The 13479-nt window shown below is 46.6% G+C and overlaps 1 long non-coding RNA gene across 1 annotated transcript; it reads left to right on the top strand.

Annotated features, from left to right (window-relative positions):
- Positions 1-10530: 10530 nt before the first annotated feature.
- Positions 10531-11484, top strand: LOC123405000. The gene is made up of 3 exons (XR_006611941.1): positions 10531-10545; positions 10642-10732; positions 11313-11484. It is a non-coding gene; the product is annotated as an uncharacterized LOC123405000 (long non-coding RNA).
- The last annotated feature ends 1995 nt before the right edge of the window (positions 11485-13479 follow it).

Here is a 13479-nt window from a genome sequence, read left to right as displayed (position 1 = left end):
ACTCCATCAACCGCGTTCTAGTAACGCTTCCGCTTAGCGATCTTCAAAGGTATGAAGATGCTCTTACCCCTCTCTCGTTGCTGGTCTCTCCATAGGAAGATCTGAATATGCGTAGGAAAATTTTGAATTTATGCTATGTTACCCAACAGTGGCATCCGAGCCAGGTTTTCTATGCGTAGATTCTATGCACGAGTAGAACACAAAAGTTGTGGGTGATGATTTGTCAATTTGCTTGCCGCTACTAGTCTTATTCTTTTCTGGCGGTATTGTGGGACGAAGCGGCCCGGACCGACTTTACACGTACGCTTACGTGAGACTGGTTCCACCGACAGACATGCACACCGTGCATAAAGGTGGCTAGCGGGTGTCTGTCTCTCCTACTCTAGTCGGATTGGATTTGATGAAAAGGGTCCTTATGAAGGGTAAATATCTTTGGCATATCATCGTTGTGGCTGTCACGTAGGAAAGAAAGGTGTTCTTGCTAGAAACCCAAATCAGCCACGTAAAACTTGCAACAACAATTAGAGGACGTCTAACTTGTTTTTGCAGGGTTTGACATGTGATGTGATATGGCCAAAGTTGTGATGTTGCATGTATGATGTATGATATGATCATGTTATTGTAATAGGTTTCACGACTTGCATGTCGATGAGTATGACAACCGGCAGGAGCCATAGGAGTTGTCTTAATTTATTGTATGAGATGCAACGCCATGTCCTTACTACTTTTACTTCATTGCTAACGGTTAGCTATAGTAGTAGTGATAGTAGTAGTTGGCATGACGACTTCACAGAGACACGATGATGGAGATCATGATGATGGAGATCATGGTGTCACGCCGGTAACGATGATGATCATGCGATGCCTGAAGATGGAGATCGAAAGGGCAAAGATGATAATGTCCATATCATGTCACTATATGATTGCATTGTGATGTTTATCATGTTTTTCATCTTATTTCTTAGAACGACGGTAGCATAATAAGATGATCCCTCTTCAAATTTCGAGACCGTATTCCCCTAAGTGTGCACCGTTGCGAAGGTTCGTTGTCTCGAAGCACCACGTGATGATCGGGTGTGATAGATTCTAACGTTCGCATACAACGGGTGTAAGCCAGATTTACACACGCGAAACACCTAGGTTGACTCGACGAGCTTAGCATGTACAGACATGACCTTGAATACATGAGACAGAAAGGTCGAACATGAGTCGTATGGTTGAATACGATCAGCATGAAGTTGCTCACCATGGTGACTAGTCCGTCTCACGTGATGATCGGACACGGGTTAGTCAACATGGATCATGTATCACTTAGATGACTAGAGGGATGTCGATTTAAGTGGGAGTTCATACTTAATATGATTAAATGAACTTAATTGTCATGAACTTAGTCTAAAAGTTGTCTTTATAAATATTGTAGATGCCAACGTCAACCTAATTTCAATGCATTCCTAGAGAAAAACAAGCTAAAAGATGATGGTAGCAACTATGCGGACTGGGTTCGCAACTTGAAGCTCATCCTTGAAGCAGCTAAAAAGGCTTATGTCCTTGATGTGCCGCTAGGTGACCCTCCCGCTCCCACAGCAGCCCAGGACATTCTGAACGTCTGGCAAGCGCGGAGTGATGACTACTCTCTGGTTAGGTGTGGCATGTTATACAGCTTAGAAACGGGGCTCCAAAGGCGTTTTGAGCAACACGGTGCATATGAGATCTTCCAAGAGCTGAAGCTAGTTTTTCAAGCTCAAGCCTGTATCGAGAGATATGAAGTCTCCGACAAGTTCTTTTGCTGTAAGATGGAGGAGAACAGTTCTTTTAGTGAGCACATACTCAAAATGTCTGGGTTACACGGTCGTCTGACTTCACTTGGAGTCGAACTTCTGGATGATGCTATAATTGACAGAATCCTCTAGTATCTCCCACCAAGCTACAAAGGTTTTGTGCTGAATTACAACATGCAAGGGATGAGAAGACCATTCCCGAGTTGTACTCGATGCTCAAGTCTGCAGAAGTAGAAATCAAGAAAGAGCATCAAGTGTTGATGGTCAACAAGACCACTAGTTTCAAGAAGGGCAAGGGTAAGAAGAAATTCAAGAAAGACGGCAAAGCTGTTGCCGCGCCCGGTAAGCCAGATGCCGGGAAGAAGAAAAAGAATGGATCCAAGCCTGAGACTGAGTGCTTCTATTGCAAGGGAAAAGGTCACTGAAGCGGAACTGCCCCAAATACTTAGCGTACAAGAAGGCCGGCAACGTTAAAGGTATATGTGATATACATGTTATTGATGTGTACCTTACCAGCGCTCGTAGTAGCTCCTGGGTATTTGATACCGGTGCTGTTGCTCACATTTGCAACTCAAAGCAGGAACTGCGGAATAAGCGGAGACTGGCCAAGGACGAGGTGACGATGCGCGTCGGGAATGGTTCCAAGGTCGATGTGATCGTCGTCGGCACGCTACCTCTACATCTACCGTCGGGATTAGTTTTAAACCTTAATAATTGTTATTTAGTACCAGCTTTAAGCATGAACATTGTATCAGCATCTTGATTAATGCGAGACGGCTACTCATTTAAGTCAGAGAATAATGGTTGTTCTATTTATATGAATGATATGTTTTATGGTCATGCTCCGTTGGTGAATGGTTTATTCTTGATGAATCTCGATCGTGATGTTACTCATATTCATAGTGTGAGTACCAAAAGATGTATAGTTGATAATGATAGTCCCACATACTTGTGGCACTGCCACCTTGGTCATATCGGGTTAAGCGCATGAAGAAGCTCCATACTGATGGACTATTAGAGTCTCTTGACTTTGAATCATTTGACACATGCGAACCGTGCCTCATGGGCAAGATGACTAAGACTCCATTCTCAGGAATAATGGAGAGAGCAACCGACTTATTGGAAATAATACATACTGATGTGTGTGGTCCAATGAACGTTGAAGCTCGCGGTGGCTATCGTTATGTTCTCACTCTCACCGATGATTTGAGTAGGTATGGGTATATCTACTTGATGAAGCACAAATCTGAGACATTTGAAAAGTTCAAGGAATTTCAGAGTGAGGTCGAGAATCAACGTGACAGAAAAATTAAGTGTCTACGATCTGATCGTGGAGGAGAATATTTGAGTCACGAGTTTGGCACACACCTAAGGAAGTGTGGAATCGTTTCACAACTGACGCCGCCTGGCACACCGCAATGCAACGGAGTGTCTGAACGTCGTAATCGCACTTTATTAGATATGGTGCGATCTACGATGTCTCTTACTGACTTACCGCTATCATTTTGGGGATACGCATTAGAAACTGCAGCATTCACTTTAAATAGGGCACCGTCTAAATCCGTTGAGACGACACCGTATGAACTATGGTTTGGCAAGAAACCTAAGTTGTCGTTTCTTAAAGTTTGGGGCTGCGATGCTTACGTGAAGAAACTTCAACCAGAAAAGCTCGAACCCAAAGCGGAGAAATGCGTATTCATAGGATACCCTAAGGAAACTATTGGGTATACCTTCTATCTTAGATCTGAAGGTAAAACCTTTGTTGCCAAGAACGGATCCTTTCTAGAGAAAGAGTTTCTCTTGAAAGAAGTAAGTGGGAGGAAGGTAGAACTTGATGAGGTAATTACACCCCCTCTCGAACAGGATAGTAGCGCAGCGCGGGAAGTTGTTCGTGTGGCGCCTACACCAACTGAAGAGGAAGTTAATGATGATGATCATGAAGCTTCGGATCAAGTTACTACTGAACCGCGAAGGTCCACAAGGGCACGCTCCGCACCAGAGTGGTACGGCAACCCTGTGATGGAAATCATGTTGTTAGACAACGGTGAACCTTCAAACTATGAAGAAGCGATGGCGGGCCCGGATTCCAACAAATGGCTTGAAGCTATGAAACCCGAGATAGGATCCATGTATGAGAACAAAGTATGGACTTTGGTGGACTTGCCCGATGACCAGCGAGCCATAGAAAATAAATGGATCTTCAAGAAGAAGACTGATGCAAACGGTAATGTAACCGTTTATAAAGCTCGACTTGTCACAAAGGGTTTTCGACAAATTCAAGGAGTTCACTACGAAGAGACTTTCTCTCCCGTAGCGAAGCTGAAATCAGTCCGAATCATGTTAGCAATTGCCTCCTTTTAGGATTATGAAATTTGGCAAATGGACGTCAAAACAGCGTTCCTTAACGGGAACCTTAAGGAAGAGTTGTATATGATGCAACCAGAAGGTTTTGTCGACCCTAAGGATGCTAACAAAGTGTGCAAGCTCCAGCGCTCCATCTATGGGCTGGTGCAAGCATCTCGGAGTTGGAACATTCGCTTTAATGAGGTGATTAAAGCGTTTGGGTTCATACAGGTTTACGGAGAAGCCTGTCTGTACAAGAAAGTGAGTGGGAGCTCTCTAGCTTTCCTCATACTGTATGTGGATGACATATTATTGAAGGGGAATAATATAGAGATGTTGGAGAGCATAAAGGCCTATTTGAACAAGAGTTTTTCAATGAAGGACCTTGGAGAAGCTGCATACATATTAGGCATCAAGATCTATAGAGATAGATCAAGACGCCTCATAGGTCACTACTAGGAAAAGGGCTATAGATGATATAGACACTAATGGCGCACCACACAAGTAGTGCGCCACTACTATATAGTAGTGGCGCACCATGTGCAGGTGTGCCATTAGTGTGATGGACACTAATTGCACACCACACACTCGGTGCGCCACTACTATATTTTTTTTGCAAAACTACTAATGGCGCACCAGCAGCTGGTGCGCCATTAGTAACCAGGGTTACTAATGGCGCATCTGTTGGTAGTGCGCCACTACTATAAAAAAAATTTTGCAAACTACTAATGGCGCACCACAGCTGGTGCGCCATTAGTAACCAGGGTTACTAATGGCGCATCTGTTGGTGGTGCGCCACTACTATTTTTTTTTTGTAGAACTACTAATGGCGCATATGTAGGTGGTGCGCCATTAGTAACCTGGGACCAGCTATATATTTTGGACAGCCACCTACCACACTCACTTTCCCCATTTTCATTCTCTCCACCTCCTCCTCCAAGCTTGTCTCGGGTGCGTCCTCCTCCTCACCTCATTTGCATCATAGTGTCCCAATGGTGTCCCCCCGCACCCTCCCCCTCTCCACCGCCGCCGAGCACCCACCGCACCCTCCCCCGCTCCACCGCCGCCGCCGACCCCCCGCACCCTCCCCGACCCGCTCCACCGCCGCCGACGACCCCTCGCACCCTCCCCCGCTCCACCGCCACCGCCGAGCCCCCGCACCCTCCCCCGCTCCACCGCCGCCGACGACCCCCCGCACCCTCCCCGGCCAGCTCCACCGCCACCGACGACCCCCCGCACCCTCCCCCGCTCCACCACCACCGATGACCCCCGCACCCTCCCCTGCTCCACCGCCGCCGCCGACGCCCCGCACCCTCCCCCGCTCCACCACCGCCGCCGACCCCCCGCACCCTCGCCCGCTCAACCGCCGCCGACGACGACCCCCCGCACCCTCCCCCGCTCCACTGCCGTTGCCGACCCCCCGCACCCTCTCGTGTCTCCTCGCTCGGTTCCCCCGAGCGGAATCGGCCGAGCGCACCACCCACGCCCTCCCTCCCACCCGAGCGCCATTGCTATCCAAAAAAATATTTACTAATGGCGCACCTCTCTAGGATGCGCCATTGCTATATAAAAATTTTTACTAATGACGCACTCCATGAGGATGCACCACTGCTATTAAAAAAACATTGTAATGGCGCACCGCTCGGGGTGCGCCATTCCTAACCCCTATGCCCTCGCCTCTCCTGTGCCCTCGCCCTCGTCCACGGAGACGCCGCCCACCCCCTCCCCCACCCTCGTCCACAGAGATGCCGCCCACGGAGACGCCGCTGCCGCCCTCCCCTCCCCCACCCTCGTCCATGGATACAGCGCCCACCCCCTCCCCCACCCTCGCCTATCCTCTGCCCTCGCCCTCGTCCACGGAGACGCCGCTCCTCCTCGTCGCCGCCTGCGCCGCCGCCTCCGCGCTCGATGCCTTCCACGTCCCCTCCGTCGAGGCCCAAGCCCACGTACGTATGCCGTCAGCCCCTCCCCTCTACTGGCCTCTCTCTAGAGCGGTCTTCTGCAGTTGAGCCCTCTGAACCGCGAGCGCTCGCCTGAATCTGTCACGCGATTCGCGGAGGTGGTGTCGCCAGTAGTAACGCCGGAATTTCTCGATCCTGTGAGCATCCCAGTAGTAGGGTTCGGGGCTCGACGTCGCCGGTGGGGGTGAGCTTTTGGGGATCTGGTCGGTTATCTGTCCGTGAATTCGCTGATCTGCCCGGATGCATCTTGGCAGGACAGGTTCATTGTACCAGGATATTCGTTTACCTAGTATTCTATACGAGTACAAGTGTTTAGGCTCTTACGAGTTGTATGAAAGTTGGGTTCAGATTCCATGGCTTGTTCCTTGCGGTCACCGGAAAGTCTGTTGCTTTATCACACATCATTTTCTCGTTGTTTACGAACACACGCCTTCAACCCCCCTGCTTGTTCCAGTTTTATACATGTAGTAAAGCCTGATTATTGATTCTCTTGTGCTCCCGTAGGTAACGAAGATAAATCGATTCCACAAACAGATCAATGGGAACGACAAGGTTTGTGCTTTTACGCCGCCCTATTTCAAAACGAACGGAGGGAGTACTTCTATTGTAGCACCACTGACAAATTTCTGAAAACAAATGTGATAGGTGACCTTGACCTTGAGTCTATGTGCAAATTTGGAATCACTTTTCACGTGGAACACAAAACAGGTGATATTTTCATTCTAGTATGATGTGCAATGCTAAACTATTCACTAAATGTGTAGATGCCCAGTAATCGGTCGATCACACCACCCACCCCCTCCCTCCCCCCCCCTCCCCCCGAGCGCCATTGCTATCCAAAAAAATATATTACTAATGGCGCACCTCTCTGGGGTGCGCCATTGCTATCCAAAAAAAGATTATTAATGGTGTTCCTCTCTGGGATGCGCCATTGCTATATAAAAAAAGATTACTAACGGCCCACTGCATGGAGATGCGCCATTGCTATCAAAAAAATCTAATGGCGCACCGCTCGGGGCTGCGCCATTGCTAACCCGCACTGCTCTCTGCCTCTGCCCTTGCCTCTCCTCTCCCAAATCCAACCGAGATCCCGCCTCGCTCGTCCACGCCCCGGAGAGATCCCGCTCGTCCATGCCCCGGAGAGATCTCGCTCTTTCCTCCCCTCCCTCCCCCGCGTCTCCGGTTGACCGGCGAGGGTCCTGCTTGGCGATGTGTGGTGGTGGTTGGCGGGGCGGGGAGCGCAGGTCCTTGACCGTCGTCCGTGCAAGCCAGGACAGATAGGCGGCGGCGGCGGCGACCACGACTGCAAAGCCGAGGAATTCCCCACCAAAGGTTAGAGCTTTTTCGAGTCTTGCTGGATTGCGCCCTTGCCCGGCGGGTGTTCAGCGGATTGCGCCTTTGCGCCGGGGGAAGGGGAGGGGGAGATGGCCGGCAAGGCGGAGACGGCGACCTGGGAGGAGATGCTGCGGCGGATGCTGTCTCCCGGGGCCACCATCCCGGAGGGCGCGACGGGGAACCCAGTGCGCCACTACTATAAAAATTTTTTGCAAAACTACTAATGGCGCACCAGCTCGTGGTGCACCATTAGTAGTTTTGCAAAAAAAATGCGGGACATAGCCGAAATATAAGGCGGGCTTTCCCCAAATCGACCGCGCGCCAATGATTTTTTTCCCAAATCGACCGCGCGCTATCCCCTGCCCTCTCCCTCCCGCAGCATCCCCAGATCTCAGCGGCGCCCTGAACAGAGGCTGCTCCACCGGCGCCCCACCCCACCCTCTACCGGCTCCCCTACCCGCTCGACCGGCGCCCCACCGCAGCCTCGACCGGTGCCCTGTCGAGCCCGCCAAGGAGGGGCCGCCTCGTCCCCACCCTCCGCCGCACGGGAGGATGGCGACGCCGGGCGGCGCACACGAGCTCGTCAAGATGGTCGTCCATGCCCGCGCCGGCGGCACCATCGAGATCATGGGCCTCATCCAGGGCGACTCCATCATCGTCATGGACGCCTTCGCGCTCCCCGTCGAGGGCACCGAGACCAGGTACCTGTACCATATATGGAGTTGAACCTGCCGAAGCAAATGTTCTGAATGGTGGCAAGCCAGGTATGTAACCTATCGGGCTTTCTGTAAATGTTGCAGTCTTCCTCTTCTTCTTTTAGTTTCTATACTCATGTTGTTGCTAACTGAACCTAAGTGCAGGGCCTCACCTCATCACTAGAAATGGAGTGGGATTCAAGCCAGACATTTTGGACATGGATATAATGGAGAAGGTTCTTGAGGTAAGGAATCAAATCCAAACTGGGCTTATGTTCTTTTCATAGAGTAAGAAGATTTTGTAAATCTTACTAAATCCATACATGTAAAAATTAACAGGTGAAAGGTGAGGATGCGGTCAAGATGGCGCAACAATTGGCGCTGCAAGAGGGCCTGCTGGTGAGTTGCAAAAATAAATTTATTGCTCCCTTACCAAAATAAAATGTATGGTTGGAAAGAAACAAGATGAAGAACAGGCTTCAGATGTGATTATTGGCCAATGTGAAACTGAATAGATTTCACTGCGCAGGTGGGGATATCATCAGGAGCCAACACGGTGGCAGTGATTGAACTTGCAAAGAGGCCCGAAAACAAAGGGAAGCTCATCGTGGTACGACGTTACATACCCATATCTCTATGAATGAAATGTATACAAAAATATGTTAAAAGATGGAGAAGTTTCAGAAACTGATTCACCTATTGTTCCAGACTGTTCATCCGAGCACGGGGGAGCGATACTTATCGTCGGCGCTGTTCGAGGGTCTGAAGAAGGAGGCAGAGGCTATGCAGCCAGTGCCAGTGGACTAACTTTGCCATCGTACCTGGCTGTGAGGCATTGATGTTTCAACTCAGATGCTTAATCAGCAGTTTCAAGAACCATTCTTGGCTGTTGTGATAGACCCTACAAGGACTGTTTTTGCTGGTAAAGTGGACATTGGAGCTTTTAGGACATATCCAAAAGACTACAAGCCACCGGATGAGCGTGTGTCTGAGTATCAGACCATACCACTCAACAAGATAGAAGATTTTGGTGTTCACTGCAAACAGGTAATGCGATCAATTGTTTAATTTATATTTTTGCAAGGTTGTGTTTTAGTTCTGTTCTAACTCTATTTTCATGCAGTACTATTCTTTGGATATAACCTATTTCAAGTCATCCTTGGACTCTCACCTCCTTGATCTACTCTGTAACAAGTACTGGGTCAACACATTGTCTTCGTCACCACTTCTGGGTAACAGGGATTATGTTGCTGGACAAATCTTTGATTTAGGTAAGCATTACCCTTGTAGAAATATTTCTGGGAATTTATTTTCTGGTTATGTCTAGTTTGGCCTTGCAATAAATAGAGAGAGTGATAACTACTTTTGTGCTACACAGCTGATAAACTAGAGCAAGCTGAAGGGCAACTGGCACACAGTCGATTTGGCATGCTTATGCCATCACAGCGAAAGAAAGAGGTCAGTTTCTGTGTTCATGCCCTTTAAACTTGGTTATCCTCAGTGTACACCACTGTCCTCTTTGCTCGTCTGAAGGTTCACAAAGCCGGTACTATTTTGGGGGCTGCATAATCGTTTCAGTTTCTGCATCTTTCATGTGCCATATCAATATCTGCTTGTCTGTTTAGTACACCCTCTGTTCCTAAAACTGCTAAAACGTCTTTCATTTAGGAATAGATGTATTATCATGTTGTTTGTTTTGTTAATGTTTTGTCACTTCCCATAGTAAATGGATGGTCCTGTATGTATGATTGTCAAACTATTGATATAATGATGGAGTTCCATTAGGTCAATTATCACTCCCTATTATATGATGTTTTGCATATTTCAATATGGGCTACATACGGGCTGAAATGAGTGAACAAACACACTTAAACGTGTCTACATACATTTATTTTAGAAAAAAGTTGGAACATCTTGTAATAGTGAACGGAGGGAGTAACTGACCTTATGCCTGTCACATTGCCATGTTATCTTCATATGGATATGTTACAAATCTCTGCTATTTGTTTATTAAACGAAGAAAGTATAGCAGATATGATGCTAATTTTATGGTGATGTATAAAAAAATATTAGTAGTGCGAAGATTGTGAAAATGGTTGAGCCCCTAGGAGAGGCTGATGGTGTTGTTTGATACTTCGATGCTATGATGTCCTATGTAGTTATGAAATGTTTTATGTCAATTACTTCATTGAGCTTGAGTGCATGAAACGAGGGATTGTACCAGACCTATATAGATCTAGTTTGCTTTGTTATTGCAGTTTTGTAAAATGTTCCTCCTACACCGTGTATATTTACACTTACATACAAAAATGCTTCTTTATTTCTCAAGTACTCTCAGTTCCTACCCATCTTGTGCTTTCGGACGTGGATTAGTTTGATACTATCCTTGACATGGAAAAAGATGAGTTGGCTCTTGAGATAGAAGAGGAAGAAGTAAGACGGTACCGACTCTGAGAATCAAGCTAATTTTTTTATGTTCTCACTGCTCACAATCTTTCCCATATATTGTGGATTCACTTGCCAATACAGGAAGGCGAGATAGAGTATGTTGAAGGTGATGCTATCGAGATGGGTGACATGGATGATATGGAAGATTTTGAAGGCTTTGGTGATGAAGATGGTAAACATTTCCCTTGTTTCTACTGATTTTAATTTTGCATGTTATAGAGTGCTCTGATTTGCGAAGATACTTCTCATTTTTCTGTGTTCACTAGATAATGTAAAGAAACTTTACATTTTCTGAATTATGGGCCTTGAAATTCCATTCTGACTTGTTTAATTAAGTATGCGGTGTAGAAATATTTATTTGGACAAAATGGTTATTTCGCATAGTAGTGCCAAATGCAAATCTGACCTCCATACAAAATACAAAATGATTGCAGTAGTGGCCTAGGGGGGTCATACACCATGTCGCCTATAAACATTGATAAAATTGAACACATCTTACTGTCTTGTCAGTTGTCACGTAGGATTTGATGTCCAACACATAAAGTAGTAGTGGCCTGGGGGATCAGTAATTATGTTTTTCTCTTTATGAAAGCTCTTTGGATGATTTCTTTATTCTAGAGGTTCTCCCAAAATATGCATTTGTTTCACAATGTTAGTTTTTCTTTCAAAGTGATTTCATCGTGCCGTACGCTAATGTGAACTAGCACAAATTTCTGCTGGAGCATAATTTGTTCCTCACCTTTCCGCAACAGGTGGAAGAAGACGAGGACAGGGGTAGCAGGCAAAGGACGCGAATGTGATTCTCCAGGCACGGCTTCAGTAACATGCTTGGTGTCGATGATGTTGTACTTTAGATAATTTTGCCTGTCTTTCTCGTGATGACCGCAACTCTCTTCTATGTGATGGTAGTTTAGATGATAGATATCGACTTGTAATGTGAAGACAAACTCGCTGCTCGCGGTCTCGTGACTTGTAATGTTCTAACTTTGTTCGGTATTTTAAATTCGGAGACTAATATGATGAATTGTATTCGGAGACTAATCTTCTATTGTATTCGATAAATCTGTTGTTTATATGTTGTGCTCTCTATATTCTGTGCAATAATATGTTTTGTAATCTGTGCAAATATCAGAAAAAATAAAATAAATACCTAATATTCATACTAGTGGCGCACCACTCAGCACTTTAGTGGCGCACTTCAAAAGCACACTAGTGGCGCATCGTCAACTAGTGCGCCATTAGTAAGCCAGAGCACATGGGTAAATATGGCCCTGGGAGGCATACTAATGGCGCACCATAAGCTATACTAATGGCGCACCAGGAGGTGCTCCATTAGTATACCAGATACTAATGGCGCACCAGGAGCTATACTAATGGCGCACTTCTTGGTGCGCCATTAGTATACCAGATACTAATGGCACACTTGTGGTGCGCCATTAGTAAAAAAATCTAATGGCGTGATGCTAGTGGCGCACCTATAGTGCGCCATTAGTAGCCAAAATAGGTGCTTCATTAGCAGGCCTTTTCCTAGTAGTGGGTCTTTCGCAAAGTACATACCTTGACAAGATATTGAAGAAGTTCAATATGGAAAACTCAAAGAAAGGGTTCTTGCCAGTTTTGCAAGGTATGAGATTGAGTAAGACTCAGTCACCGACCACGGCAGCAGATAGAGAGAAGATGAGTTATGTCCCCTACGCTTCAGCCGTAGGCTCTCTTATGTATGCCATGCTGTGTACCAGACCTGATATAAACCTTGTCATAAGTTTGGTAGGGAGGTACCAAAGTGATCCCGGTATGGAACACTGGACAACGGTCAAGAATATCCTTAAGTACCTGAAAAGGACTAAGGAAATGTTTCTCGTTTATGGAGGTGATGAAGAGCTCGTCGTAAAGGGTTACTCCAACGCTAGCTTCGACACAGATCCGGATGACTCTAAGTCACAGACCGGATATGTATATGTTTTGAATGGTGGGGCAGTGAGCTGGTGCAGCAGGAAGCAAGAAGTCGTAGCAGCATCTACATGTGAAGCGGAGTACATAGCTGCTTCAGAAGCAACTCATGAAGGAATTTGGATGAAGGAGCTCATCACCGACCTTGGAGTGGTTCCAAGCGCGTCGGGTCCAATGAAACTCTTCTGTGATAATACTGGGGCCATTGCCATAGCCAAGGAGCCCAGGTTTTACCGGAAGACGAAGCACATCAAACGCCGCTACAACTCCATCCAGGACCATGTCTAGAGTGGAGTGATAGATATTTGTAAAGTACACACGGATCTGAATATTGCAGACCCGTTGACTAAACCTCTTCCACGAGCAAAACATGATCAACACCATAATGCTATGGGTGTTCGATACATCACAATGTAACTAGATTATTGACTCTAGTGCAAGTGGGAGACTGTTAGAAATATGCCCTAGAGGCAATAATAAAATGGTTATTATCATATTTCCTTGTTCATGATAATCATCTATTGTTCATGCATAATTGTATTAACAGGAAACAGTAATACATGTGTGAATAAATAGATCACAATGTGTCCCTAGCAAGACTCTAGTTGGCTAGCTCGTTAGTCAATAGATGATCATGGTTTCCTGATCATGGGCATTAGATGTCATTGATAACGGGATCACATCATTGGGAGAATGATGTGATGGACAAGACCCAATCCTAAGCATAGCACTAGATCGTATTGTTCGTATGCTAAAGCTTTTCTAATGTCAAGTGTCTTTTCCTTCGACCATGAGATTGTGCAACTCCCGGATGCCATAGGAGTGCTTTGGGTGTATCAAACGTCACAACGTAACTAGGTGACTATAAAGGTGCACTACGGGTATCTCTGAAAGTGTCTGTTTGGGTTGGTACGAATCGAGATCGGAATTTGTCACTCCGTGTGATGGAGAGGTATCTCTGGGCCCACT

This window comes from Hordeum vulgare, chromosome 1H (assembly GCF_904849725.1).
Source record: "Hordeum vulgare subsp. vulgare chromosome 1H, MorexV3_pseudomolecules_assembly, whole genome shotgun sequence".
NCBI lineage: Eukaryota > Viridiplantae > Streptophyta > Magnoliopsida > Poales > Poaceae > Hordeum > Hordeum vulgare.
The sequence above is the reverse complement of the archived record's forward strand: the minus strand, read 5'-3'. Positions and strand labels throughout refer to the sequence as shown.